The following is a 15669-nucleotide window of genomic DNA, read 5'->3' as shown; positions in this document are numbered from 1 at the left end:
TTTAACATAAAGGAAATAGACGATACCTGAGCTGATAATGAAGTAAGGCGTCAACTTCATGAACTCTGACTACACGTCTTCCTGAAGCTATTTGATTTGTTGGCCATTGATAGTTATTACTCGTGATCCTCTCAATGATCTCATAAGCCTCATTATAAAACTTAGACAAAATTGCACCATTTGTAGAAGCATCTACCAACAATCTTGTATATGCATTGAGACCGTTATAGAATGTCTCCAGTTGGATACAATAAGGAATCCCATGATGAGGACACTTACGAAGTAACTCCTTGAATCGCTCCCAAGCCTCATACAAAGACTGTAACACCTTGAATTTGGGCCTAGAAGTTTTGGGCCTTGAGCATGGGAGCGGTTGAAGGCAGCTTATAATATTCTGTTGTGCATGCAAATTTCGTTAATGAAGGCTTGTTTTAGTGGCTAAGTGTGTTGAGAAGTGTTGGAGAAGTCCTGGGTTTAAACCTGGACTCTAGCAAAAAATTTTGTTTAAGGTGAATCAAACCCTGGGTGTAGTAGGTAGGCCTTAAGAATATTGTTGGAGAAATTGTGACACAAAAAAACCTTATGGCTTAGTGGCAAGTGGCGTGTGGAGCATTTGAGGGGAGGCATGGGTTCGAATCCCATAGCAAGCAAAGAGCATTTATTTTGCTAACAGGGGGCGGTAAGAGTTGGTGTTGAATTTAAACTCTGATGTTGGAGGGATCCCACATCGGGAATCTAACATAAGAGTGGATGGGAAGCTGGCTTTAAATAGAGAGAACCATGGGGAGAGTAAAGGTACCTTTCTTGGCTGATCCCTTTCGCTTTATGGCGTGCCCGTTTGGGTTGGGCGTCGGCTAAGAGTGTTCGAAGCGTGGATTAACTCCAGTCTCCAATCAGGTGTGTATTTATCACTACTCTTGTTGTTGGATGGCTACTTGGCGCGATGGTAGAAAGGGGCCATATGGGCCCAATGGGCCTCTGGCCCAATTGGATAAGTTGTTTGATTGTGTAGTAAATATTGGACTAGGCTAGGTGAATCGCATATCTGTGGCTAGGTTTGGGCTAAAAGGGCCACACGAGCATGTGGGCCCATTTGGGCCGAGAATAGGTTTTAGGCCCCTTCGTATTGTTATCCATGTTTAGAATACTTTAGTTTACCAATTACTGAAATGCCCTCGACTTGTAAAATTACCAAAGTACTCCCGATTTACAGAATTACCGTTTTACCCTCGATTTACAGAATTACCGTTTTACCCTTGATTTTTAAAATTACTGTTTTACCCTCGATTTACAAAATTACCATTTTATCCTCATTTTACAGAATTACCGTTTTACCCTCGATTTACAAAATTACCATTTTACCCTCGGTTCTGAAATTCTTGTTTTACCTCGATTTATAGAATTACGTTTTACCCTCGATTTGTAAAATTACCGCTTTTACCCTCGATTCTGAATTACTGTTTTACCTCGGTTCTAATTACTATTTTACCCTCGATTTACGAAATTCTTGTTTTACCTTGGTTTATAAATTCTTGTTTTACCCTCGATTTATAGAATTACCATTTTACCTCGATTTGTAAAATTCTTGTTTTACCCTTGATTTCTGAAATTCTTGGTTTACCTCGGTTTACAAAATTATCGTTTTACCCTCGATTTACTGAATTACTGTTTTACCCTTAATTGTGAAATTCTTGAAATACCCACGTAGGGTAGAATTTCAAAATACCCTATAAGGTAGAATTCTTGAAATACCCTTATAGGATAGAATTACCAAAATACCCCTATAGGGTAGAATTATCGAAATACCCTTGTAGGGTAGAAATATCGAAATACCCCTGTAGGGTAGAATTACCGAGATACCCTTGTGGGGTAAAATTACCATTTGCCCCTAGGGTGTTAAATGACTATTTTGCCCTTGTGGGCAAGTGGTGACTTACCTTGTGTGTTTGTGGTTTGATTGTGAATATATGTTGGTGATATGAATGACTTGACTGTGATTGTTTGATTCAAATATGGGCATGACATTACGCATACATGACATGTTGCATGGGTTGGGATTTTGTACGGAGGAAGCGTTCTGGTGGCTATGCCACAAATATCTGTTCTGGTGGCTCTGCCACAATATCTGTATTTGGTGACTCTGTCACAATATCTGTTGACCGATCGATGGCTAAGTGCCGATCACGCTACCGAAGGCTGTGTGCCGTTGTTGTGGGCTTCGTGCCAATTATAGACCCGTTATTAATGGCTCTGTGCCAACCTAAATATGGTTTTGTGCCATCTTGACTATGGCTTTGTGCCAAACGTATTTACCTGTAGCTATGTGCCTAACATATTTGTTGACGACTCTGTGTCGATCATATTTATCGAAGGCTGTGTGCCAGTTATATTACCGTCACTGATGGCTATGTGCCGAAGTTATTACAGTTATCTATGGCTTTGTGCCACGTATTTTGTTAGGTGGGTTTGCCACATTATCGATTCGTGGCTCGCCACAATATTCATATCTGGTGACTCACACGATATCTGCTCGCATTCATGCTGCAAATTACGTGGTGTGTAGCGGATGGGTGGGTTGAGTTGTCTCCCACATGGTGTAAGGTTGGTACGGGGTGTATACTACCGGATTGGGTTGGGATTGCATTCACATTCTAATTCGATTACGATTACGATTACATTACTAATCTGATTACGATTCGATTCTATTATCGATTCGATTACGATTACGTCACCTAATTCGATTACGATTACATTACTAATATTGATTCGATTCGATTCTCATTTTGGTTCCAATTAGATAATGTTTCTTATTCGTAATAGGCTAAGGTCCATCTGATGCTATGCATTGTAATGGGCTAAGACCGATTGGTCTTGAAATTGTAAGTAAGGTTGGGGCGGACTTTTAATTCTTTTAGATGACTAACTGTTCCTTTTTATAGTAGGGATTTCTGCTGAGTTTTCGTAAACTCACCCGTTTATTAACCTTCGGGTAATTTCCATCTTAGATGGATCGGGGTTGCTAGGGGCTCGGAGGAAGCCACACACTTGTTTATGTTACGCTTTTTGATTATTACCTTTAAATTATTTTATGTGGGTTGTAGTAAAGCCGTTGTAATTTTCTGGATTTCAAATTTGAAATTTTATTTATTGTTCTTATAATTGCTAGTATTAGAACACGATTTTCCAAAACAACCACTGTTATTCAAAACATCACGTAACCGCAATTGTTTTTAAAGTAAGTTTCCGCAACTACCAAGATTTTTACAAAGTTGTTAAGAATGTTATTCAGCTGAGGTTTTCTAACAAGGTTTAAAAAGGGTATAAGTTTTTAATTATTAAGAAGGGTTTTTAATGGAAACATAGTTTTCGAAAAACACTTCAATGTGACACGCCAAGTTCGAGCCAAACTTCCAGGCCAGGTTTGGGGTGTTACAAAGACTCGTCATCCAATTGTTGGAAAGTTGTGATCTCGTTTCTGAACTTAGCGTTTTTGCTAGGCAGGAAATACTTAACCAAAAATCTATCTGCTAATTCTTGCCAAGTAGATATGGAACTTGGTGGCAATGAATTGAGCCATACTCATGCTCGATCTCGCAACGAGTAGGAAACAACTTCAACTTTAGTACGTCTTTAGTCACACCGGCTATCTTGAATGAATCACTCACCTCCATAAACAATCGAAGGTGGAGATATGGATCTTCAGTGGGCATACCACTGAATTGGCCCACTATTTGGAGCATTTAAAACATCACTGGTTTCAATTCAAATTAGGTTGCATCAATATTTGGCCTTTCAATTCCTGGATTTAACTCACTTAAAAGTGGCACAGCATATTGTCTAATGCATCGATCCCTATCATCGGCAATGAAGATGGGATTTCATACATAATTGGCTTCATTACCTGGGTCTTAATTCTGATTTCTAAGGTCCATCGTGACTTGTCTTTGAGTTTTTCATTAACGTCTTCTTTGTTTGAGAATTCGCTCAATTTTAGGGTCTACAAGGAGTAAATCGATAATTCGATCTATGCTCATAATTACCTGAAAAGAAAATCACAAAATTAAAAAGAATAAGTTAGTAATGTTAGAAATAAACCAAATTGGAAGTAAATAATTTCACAAAAAAAATGACTATGGCAACAGTTAACATGTAGCACCCCTTACCCATATCTGATGCCGGGACAGGGTTCGAGGCATTACCGGACTTAAATGTAAACAAACACACACAAAACTGGGTCATAAAATTTCATCCAATTTAAAACCTTTTCAATCACATGCAATTTGTCGCTTTAAAGGCCCTACGAGGCTCAAAACATACACCGGAGAGGTGTGGGACTAAATCGAGAACTTTCGAAACCTTTTTGACACTTGAAAAATTTTCTTGTTTTGGAGTCACACGTCCCTGTGTGTAAGCTGTGTGGTCACACACATCCGTGTAGCTTGAGACACGCCCGTGTCCTCAACCCGTGTAACTCTCTAACTATGACATCATCAAGCAAATAAGGCCACAAGGCCAAGTCACACACCCGTGTGCTTAGGCCGTGTGGCGAATTAAATTCCAAAAATTAAGTGCAGACTTTACACGGCCTGGGCACACACCCATGTCCTAAGGCCGTGCCCCTCACATGGCTGAGACACACAACAGTGTCTCTACCCATGTATTTACTCCTGGGCATTTTGTTTGCATTAATTATAGTGCAAGGGACACACGGCCAGATCAAACGCCCATAGGACAGGCCGTGTGTCACACATGGCCTAGACACACACCCGTGTGTCTACCTATGTGGACAAATTTGAGGCTATTTTCCAAGCCATTTGTCACCCTTTAATGCTCATTTACTCATTCATCTTAGATGGCATGCAACATAATATATTTAGTCACTCAAAAACTCATAGGCATGATTAATCCATGCCTTTGTAATGTCAACATATCACACATTGTAACACCCCAAACCCGGCCTGGAGGTTACAATCGAATCTGGCATGTTACATCGAAACTACCTTCAAAAAACCAGTCTTGTCGATAAAAGTTTATTTCTAAATTTCAAAGCCCTTATTATTATTATTGTCGTTTCATCAAGACATTTGCTTAAAAGTTGTCTTTGTTTTATTTAGTTATTCAAAAAAAAATCGTAAAATCTTCTAAAGTTTGGATTTGAAACGTGTGATTTTCTTGAAAATGTTCATTATTTCGAAAACCCGTTATCCTATTCTAGCAGTTTGAGATAATAAAACGAAAACCTAATTAGGAAAATTAAAACTCTTAAATGGACTTATTACATAAATAAAAACCCAAACTGAAATTTTGAAATAATTAAAATCAAATCTAAATAATAGTATTCATGTGGCCACCTCCGAGGGACGCAGCTCCAAATTGTCTATGGCTGGGGATTACCTGTACAGTTAAAAGAAAGGGGTTAGTTTGCGAAAACTCAGTGTGTAATCCCCTAACAGACAACAGAAATTAGAATATGAAAAAAAACCTGGGTTGTAGCCTTATTTAGTAACAGAGCAGTTTGGGCTTTAGCCCTATATAGTAGCAGAGTGGGCCCAAGCCTAAAACAGAATCAATACTGAGCAAATAAATATCCTAACCCAATCCAACCAGCACACCACTCATACCAACCAACACACCATGTGGTGATTCGATCGATCCACCTAGCCAACACACCAATAACGCAACGAAGCTGCTAATAACAGAAAACATGGCTGAGCCACTAGAATCAGAATGTGTAGCAAAACCACTAGTATAGAACTTCCTCCAAATTAGTCCCCAACCCCATGCAGAATGTCATGCCATAAATATATTGTGCATACAAAAGATCATACTCAGACACAGTCATATGTATACCAAATACTCATCAGTCAACCTACCCCTAGGGGTATAATGGTCATTTCGACAATTAAGGGTAAAATGGTAATTTTACACCTCAGGGGTATTTTGGTCATTTAGCTAATTTTGGTGTCTCGGTATGTATTACGACCTCTTAGAGGGTCTACCATTGCCTCGAGCGACTCAAATAACCTACATGGCCAGAATAGCAAATATGGGCTTAAAACCGGCTTTTAGGCCCAAGTGGGCCCACACGCTCGTGTGGCCCATCTTGCCCAAATTCAGATACGGTAATGCGAGCCTTATAGTCCAATTCATTAACTGTCTCTTACTGAGGATTTTACTCATGTGGGGCCCACAAGCTCATTGGGCCCAACGACCCATTTCGACCCATCGAGGCCCATAACGACCTAAGTCAACGAAAACGCACGTGGTGGCCTCTTCAGCCTATCGCCCATATTTTGTGGGGTCGGATCATCCCATGTGCATTCTCACGCTTGTGAGGCCTCGAATGCCGACATTTCGGCATTTTAGCTTTTCAACTTATGCCGAATCACAGTTTAACAGGGATGAGATTACACACCTCTTTTGGCTTTGACAGTAATTAAGTGGTGTACGATTACACACCTGTTCATGAAAGTCTACGAATCACTCCTTGAACACCAACCACGATTAGATGATCTAGACTAAACCCTCCAGAATCGCCGGCCAAAATAACCATTACAGCGTGGCGATTAACTGCACCATAATGGTTTCTTGTTAAAAGAATATTTCCCTATAACCCATTTGAGTATTCGGTCAATACCTAAAACAAGGTGTCGAGTTTACCTTAAATGAATGATGAGAGATAGAAAAGTTCTAAGGCTTCACGATCACCTTACTCTACTGAGATCCCTAGAACCATCACATAATGCACCACGAAGAACGAATAAGAATTGAAATTAGCATAGATAAGAGGAAAACATAACATTCGGCTTCCCCAAAATAAAAGTTTCAAACCACAGATTGAATACATATAGAATTGACCGAATAGAAAAAGAGGATCTTAAGAGTACTTAGGAATTACCAAAATATTTATGAAACTGATATCACCACACTCTAGTGCACCGAAACAATCCCACAATACCAAGTGGCAGACAATAAACTGAAAGAGAAAAAGAAGAAGAAATGGTCGGCTCAAAGAAAAATGAAAGAAAGATTGAAATGACTTAGAGAGAAAAATAAAAGAGACTATATTCGGCTATCTTGAAAAGAAAAGAAAAAGTAAAAAGAGTAAAGAAGAAGTTAAGAATGGGGGATTCGGCAAGTTAACAAGAATGTAACCTGAAGACAATGTCGACAAAAGTAAAAGAGTCCAAATGGTCACTTGTGAAAATGACAGTAAGGAGAAAAGAAACCAAAAATGTCAAAAGAACAAAACCCGAAATGTCAGAGAGGAAAATCGGCTCCTACACACTTACAAATTGCTGAAAAAGTACAAAGTGAGTTCCCTAGCCGAATTTGCACAATCAAATTCCCCAATTCGGCTACAACTCTTTCTTTTTCCAACTCCATGATTTTCTCCCCTTATCTCTCCACCTTTTCCTCCTCCAAATCCCCAACAACCAACACCTTAGCCCATGATTCTTTCCCCCTTTTACCAAGTCTACAACTACTCCTTAGAGTTCGAATCCACCACAAAGACTTGCCACCCAAGTAGCAAAATAAAATCCCCTTGCTTACCATGGGATTCGAACTCCTGCTCTCACAATGCCCAGTCACGCCACTTGCCACCAAGCCACAAGATCTCTTGTGTCACAAAACAAACACAACTTAATATACGTCTTATAAGCTAACATCTAGGTTTCCAAAAGAGCAAAAATCAAAATTTTGTCAAAGGCCATACTTGAACCTAGGCTTCCTAAAAACCCCCAAACATACACAGATTACTTGACCAACAAAGCAAACATGATATTTACATCAAAGTTTGCAAAGACAAAGACCCTAAATTTTGGGGACGTTACACACATCCAAACCATCATATTTTCACATGGCGTTCCACACCAATTTCATATTCATTCACCATGCTAAACCTACTTTCAGTTTACTCAATTATACCATAGCTTCGGTCATCCTTATTAGCCATGATTCATTCTCTTAGCACATGTGTCATTCATCACACATCTCCCCGTAAGCAATCTCATCAAGCATAAAACATTACATGCATGCATAAGTAATTAGGGTTACAAACCAAATGATCAATATGAACCATATCACATGGCCATATACAAAATGAATCAAATATTACCATAAGCCAATACATTTGGCTAAACCAATATGACATATAACAAAAAGACCAATCCCCTATACATGCCATACTCAAAATATTGAGACTAACTATACCTAAATATCCAGTTGATAGTGTGATCGAGCCTCCGATGTCCTTCGATTCCCGAGCTAGCTTGGCAATACTAAAGAAAATAAGAAAGAGAGGGGAGTAAGCATAAAGCTTAGTAATTTCACATGAAAATAAATAGCAACATAATAATATGTATAAATACCATTGACCTAACATAGTTTACTTATGTTTTATCATAAATTCCCAGGCAAAGCTTAATTTGTAAGCATAACTTACATGATTTCAATCTTACCAAAAGTTCATCACATAACGAGCTCATTCATGTGAGTTTATAGTACATACTTGTACCAACTCGTTACACATTGTCATGTTTCCACATCATTGACTTACTTATCGAATAACTCACAGGTTTACCCATTGAACACCTGGAATACTATCTGATACAAGGAAAACTTGCACATAGTGCTTTAAACGTAGCCACATGCTACCTTACATCATAATCACACATTGCTCGCACTCGAGCTAATCATGAGCCTGCTCACACAAGCTGACAATCATGACGTAACTACTCAGACTGCTCACACAAGTTGACAGGTACCCGCAACAAATGCCGAGCTACCCAGTCATCGGTAGAACGTACGAGACTAGCACCCGGATTCACATAATCACATATACACATAATTTCATGAGCTTATAATCATATATTTCCTAGTGACATGTCACTTGTATCCTAAACTATTCCTAAGGTTCAAACGGGATTTTCTCGATGTCAAATCTTTGTTGAACTCGTTCACAAAGTCGTTCTCATCGTCTATTATGTCATTATACACTCATCATAATAACTAAACATAGAAATTCATACATTAATAAAGCATTAAAAACATAATTCAACATTGCATTATTTACATATGAACTTACCTCAGTACAAAATATGGGCAATTAATTCAATTTAGTCCAACCATTTTTCTTGATCTATAATAGCAAATTCAGGTCATTTAATCATCACATTGTTCAAAATAGTCCATAAATCATACTTTAGCAAACTTACACATTTCCCCCAAATTTTCACATAATTACAACTTAACCCCTAGGCTCGTAAAATGAAATGTGTTCATTCTTTGATACCCAAGCCTAGTCGAACTTATTTTATACTCATATCAGCCCACATTTTCTTTCAAATCAGATTTTTAACCACTTATTTCACCACTTTTACAAAAATGTTTTTTTTAGGTGTTTTCATGAAAAACTACTTAGTAAAAGATGTTTATCATGCATCAAACTTCTATATTCCTCCATTAAACATCAAAATACAAACATGTCACACATGGGTCAAATTTCATACATGAACCCTAGCTCAAAATATGGCTAAAAATGGATAGATCATGTTTCAATGGCTCCAAAAATGCAAAGAACATCAAAAACGGGGCTAGGATTGACTTACTTTCAAGCATGAAAAGTTGAAAAACCCTAGCTATGGAGAGCTTGAGAATTTTGGCTATGGCATGGAGAAGACAAACACAAGTTTGACTTATTTTTCCCTTTGTATTCTTTTATTAACCGAATGACAAAAATTCCCTTAAGGCCTTTCTTTCAAATTTTTCCTATTCATGTCCATTTTTTTCCATATTTATAGAAATTGGGTAAATTACTATTTAAGGACCTCTAATCAATAATCCATGGCAATTTCTTACCTAAATCTTTTAGAGCTCACATTTTGCAACTTTTGCAATTTTGTCATAGATGTCAAATTGGACACTTTATCAATAGAATTTCTTTATAAAACCTTCACACAAGTATGCAATCATATCATACACCCCATGAGAATCATAAAATAATTATTTCTATTTCAAATTTTTGGTCTCGAAACCACTATTCCGACTAGACCCTAATTCAAGATGTTACATAACAATCCCTGGCGACGGTGCCAAAAACTTATAACTCATAAGTCTGTGCAAGTGTACATAGTCATTATCAAGTAATAAGTAAGTATCGAGTTATCGTCTCCACAGGGATTGTATTGTGTTCAATCACTTAATTGTAAACTTATACTAACAACTTGGTAAATAAAAACCCAATATGGTTGAGATGTGATGATTAAAATTAAATATATTAAACTAAATGCAATGATCCCTAATGCAAATTATCCTAAGTTTGCAAACTATATGAATGGAAAAGATTTTAGCAAAATTAAACACAATTTGCAACAATTATAACATAAATAAACTAGGACAATTACTTTAATTAAACTCAAATTATTATCAACATGCTTAATAACATTCGAAAAAATATTCCAAGACAACTCGATCTTTCATGAGTTTGGAAACCACATTAGGTCCTTTCAGAATCCTTTACTTAGTAAATAAGCATTTTTAGTGATCCCTATTTACTAAGGGTTTCTTAGCATTCCTGTGAGGTAATAGGGATGTGTTAGGTTTGAAACAGTTTAATCACACAAATCTAAAAACTATTCAGATTACAGAGGTTGGTTAGAGTTGCTATGCACCCTGCAATTTAATCGGGTTAGGATCTAAATTGAGCATGCACATTTCAATTATGTGTTCACTAGCCGTTGTCTGGTTAGGATAGCTCAACTAATTTAGGTGCATTTCAATCACCCATGAACGAAATACAAACTTGATTTTAATTGAAAAGATGATCAATTAAGGCATAAACATCATAAGCATGAATCATATAAATATTATTTAATCAAAGCAATCATCCTAGCTTAAATAAAATTAAGCTAACATTGTTGTAAACAAGAAAAAAGAACACATAGCAAACATTTTCAGATTAAATTAAAGAAAATAAAGATTAAACCCAAATCAGAGTTACTGTCACCCAAGACACTGACCGATGAGGCTCCTTCGCTCCTTCGCTTTGCTTCTTTCCTGATGGCTCTCCAAGGTGGCCGACCAAGGGCTCTTTAAGAGGCTTAATTGCTAAAATATCTATGAAGAGATGATGCTAGGCATGGAAAATGGAAAATGCTAAAGAGGATTGAGAGAATAAAAAGAATGATGATAGATGAGGGATGATTTTTATGGGATCAAATGTGGTCTTATTTATAGGTGAAGAGAGGAGGGTAGTTTGCTAAAAATAGAGAGCTTTAGTCTCTTCAAGCTTTTCCAATCAGTGATCGGCCATGCTTGGAGGATTTTGAGTTTAATTTTGCTTTATTTTTAAGCAATTTAAATGGCATAACAACTCCAGACCGAGACTAAGTCAAATGTAAATCTTCGGGTAAATCTCTAATTTCTTCAACATTGCAATGACCTTGTGTAATTAAACCATAAAGTGGTTTATGTTGACAGTCATGTGTAGCCAAAATTGGGTTGACTTGGTCTTCAATTTGGACGGTTTTTTTTAATCCAATAAAGCTATCATACCTGTCCAAAATAAATCAATAAATTAAAGGACCAAAGAATAAAATTTATCCAATTTAAATAATTAATTAAAACCCAAATTATTAATGAAATATTTTAAAATGAATTATTAAATATAATTTTATATTTTATTATTTAATTTAATCATGCATGGCCCATTTTATGTCTTAAAAATATAATATGTTCAAATAAATATAAAATAAGCCATTTTATGCATGAAAACTATATAATATAGCATAAAATCACATTTTAATAATTTTTATGTCCTAATTTCATATTTTCACATATTTCATTAATTTATTAAACAATTACTTAGTTTTAACAACAAATTTAAGTAAAAATGAAATAAATTACATAGGAAAAATCCTATATATTATTCGGTTTACAGTGTCGGAAAACCATCCTTAAGGAGAGGACCTCTTTGTTGGATAGTTTATGGAATGGCCGGAGAAATAAAGCAGTTCTGGTCAGGGGGTACACCTCATTTTTTTCAATCTCAACTTTCCTTTCGACCAAAGGATGTCCAACACCTCTGATTAGGAAATGTCGCAACAACAGTTAGTGAGTTTGCAAGAGCAAATATGTTGATGAGAGAGTAAATGTCATAGTAGAATGTTTGGTTTGAATAGAAATATTGTACCACTAGGACTCGTTAAGGCAAAATGAGGAAATGAGGAGGAAGACGTAATCGAACAATTCTAACCATAGGAAAGTGTTGGGCCTTTGTAGAAGGAGGATTGTGGAGCTTATGCAAGGGCATGGTAGTAGGATATGGATGCTTACCGTATAGATGTACAAGCATTGTACCCAGGTGTCTAGGATATGCTTTGGTGTTGGGGAAGGGCTCATAGAATGTCAAAAAAGGCAAGCAACATATTAGGGGTACTGTACATGTTATTGTTGGTATGGATGAAGAGTGGGCGACATCTAAGTCGAAGAGGAAGGCTTATTTCAGAAATGTAATGTTGATCAATACAATAAAAAAACCTAGTTAGTAGGGAAAATGACATGTCGAGTTTGGTTTAGAGGATGAAAAGGATCTGTATGATGAAGAAGGGATGATTCGATGGTTGCAATGGCGACCATAGCAGGTTTTCAAGTTCATAGAATCTTGGTGGACAATGGGAGTGTTGTAGAGGTGCTGACTTGGTAGGCCTTATACAAAATGGGATTGAAAGAGCATACTTTAAAGAAGGAGAGTCCATTTTATGGATTCACAAATCAACCAGTGAACGAGAAAGGATGTATTGCCTTAACAGTTACCTTGGGAGATGGAAAGCACACTACTACGAAGTATGTCCAATTTTTTGTTGTGGACCACCCATGGCTTATAATGCTATTTTTAGCCATCCTGTTATGCAGATGTCCAAGTTGATGATCTCCACTTTTTGTATCAATATCAAGTTTTCCATCAGAATGGGAGTAGGGTTCATGAAATTTGATCAATGTTTAGATAGACAGTGTTACATGATGTTTGTCAAGCAGACAGGTGAGAGAGAAACATGTGAGAGTTCGTAGTAGTTGGGTGCGGCCAGACAGGTATTGGGTTTATAGATTTTAGATGAGGAAAGAGGAAACTACCCATAAACTAGAGGCAAAGGAAGCTATGCAAACTTTTAAGTTGTTTTATGATGATAAAAAGAAGTTTGTGAAAATTCTGTCGATGTTAATTGAGTAGGAAAGGGAATATTTAGGGCACTGTTTGTAAAGGAATTCAAATGTTTTTGCATGGTCAGTAGTGGATATATCCGGGCTAGATCCTGAGGTAATAGTTCATAGTTTAAATGTTGACCTAAGCGCCAAGTCGTAAAGTAGAAGAAAAGGAAATTTTCCCCACTGGTGTTGGGGGCAATAAGACAGGATGTTGATAAACTATTGTCAACCAAATTTGTAAAAGAGGTTGAGTATCCTATGTGGTTGTCAAATGTGGAAAAGGTGAAGAAAGGTAACAATAAGTGGAAAATGTGTGTTGACTTGACTAACCTCAATAAGGCATGCCCTAAAGATAGTTTCCCTCTTGCAGCTATCGATAGGTTAGTAGATGTGTTGTAATACCCCAAACTCGTATCCGCCACCAGAATTGGTTAAGAGGCATTACTATACTCATAACACAGTTCAAAACAACCGAACATCAAATATCATCTATTTACAGTAATCAAATATCATCTATTTACAGTAAAAGTCATTCATTCACATTCAATATTCACATAAAATTTAGTTTACAATGCTTAAACATACATTCGGGACCAAATTGATAACATATAAAAGTTTCAAAACTTATAAAAGTTTTCAGCCTTTTTTTTAAAAGGTCACACACCTGTGTGAAGAGGCCATGTGCCTCACACAGTCTAGACACGCCCGTGTGTCGAAGCCGTGGCAAAATAGTGCATAGCTACTGACTTGCCCACACGGCCAGACCACACGCCAATGTGTCCAGTTCGTGTCCTATGAACATGCTCGTGTCCTAGCCGTGTGCTAAACGGTGCCAAAAATAGGGGGTATTCTATTTGTGACATCATCATACCAATTAAGGTCACACGATCAGACCACACGCCCGTGTGTCTAGCCCGTGTACGAGCCTGACTTATAATTGTAGGGTACCCTAGGGGACACACGACCGTGCAACATTGCCATGTGTCGCACACGGCTGAGACACACTCCCGTGTCTCTGACCGTGTGGACAAAAATAGGCCATTTAAATAGCCAATTTGCCACCCCAATTTTGGTCATCCTATAAGCAAAGGAAACTAACATATTTATAACACCATTTCAGCCAAATACAACACTAAAACGTAACCCTTTTCATATTATATAACAAACACCAAAATTCATACCCATAAACCTTACCAATTCATACAAAACATAAACTAATATCATACCAAAGGATTTCCTTCCATATATCATTCAATCTCAAGTTAATCCTACCAAAACTTACCAACTAAAACATATGACAATTTTCATATTAACATCACATACCATCAACCATTATCCACGATGAGTTCAAGCACAACTTAGCCAAATCACATGGCTAAGTATAAACATCACAAAACACCATTCCACAACTACTAGCCTATACATGCGATACTTCAAAAATATGCATTTTCAAAAGTACCGAATTAAGGTTTGATAGTGTAGTGATGATTCTTGATGATCCCCGAGCTTGTAATAGCTTCGATATCTATAAAATAATGCAAACACAAAAAAAGTAAGCTTTCAAAAGCTTAGCAAGCTCATACTATATTCATTAATAGTATATAAAACATAAAACATAAAACATCAACACATAAGTATTTACAAATTCTCAATCATCTATCAAATCTATACCAACCCAATCCTTATGTTCATAAAAATTCAATGAACTTCACCTACATAATATCATCTACCACAAAGGTATCATACATACCTGGATCTTCCCATACTTACTCACTTTCATTCTCACATCTAGTTTGAGTATTTCAAGACTTTGCGTAAATTATTCATACTTTAACATCCGCACACTTAGTGCTGTAAAGGTTAGCCGAAGCTAAAATGATTCTACACACTTAGTGCCATCTCAACTAGCCAAAACTAAGTCGGTATCGCACACTTAGTGCCTTTAGTAGCCGAAGCATGTTTAAATCGCACACTTAGTGCCAATGCTTTCAATTCATCATCATATCATCCAATTCAATTATATACAATCCATGTATAATAAAGCCATCAAAACTTACTTAACATCATATTTTAAGTATGAACTTACCTCGTACTCGGAATTTGTCGACTCAGACTGTTTATTCTACAATCTTCGATTTCCCTCTGTCTAAGTCTGAATTCCTCTTTTCTTGATCTAAATGTATTCAAAATCAACCCTTTTATTCACCAAATAATTCAAAACAATCCATATGTACACAATTAGGGCATTTTCCAAACTAGCCCTCACATTTTCACATTTCGACACTTTAGTCCCTATTTCACAAAATCACAAATTACACATAATTTGCATATACACAAGCTTAGCTGAATTCTCCTAGTACTCATACTAGTCCAAACATTTCATTTATTTCACATTTTAGTCCCTCAAAATAATATTTTCACAATTTAGCCCAAATTACTCAATTTCATCAAAAATCCAAAAAC

At 36.9% G+C, this 15669-nt stretch overlaps 1 pseudogene; it reads left to right on the top strand.

Moving 5' to 3' along the window:
- Positions 1 to 257: 257 nt before the first annotated feature.
- On the top strand, positions 258 to 343 carry LOC128290811 (small nucleolar RNA R71; annotated as a pseudogene).
- Positions 344 to 15669: the final 15326 nt, after the last annotated feature.

Source organism: Gossypium arboreum, chromosome 3 (genome assembly GCF_025698485.1).
Source record: "Gossypium arboreum isolate Shixiya-1 chromosome 3, ASM2569848v2, whole genome shotgun sequence".
In the NCBI taxonomy this organism is placed as follows: domain Eukaryota; kingdom Viridiplantae; phylum Streptophyta; class Magnoliopsida; order Malvales; family Malvaceae; genus Gossypium; species Gossypium arboreum.
This window is presented reverse-complemented; position numbering and strand designations above follow the sequence as displayed.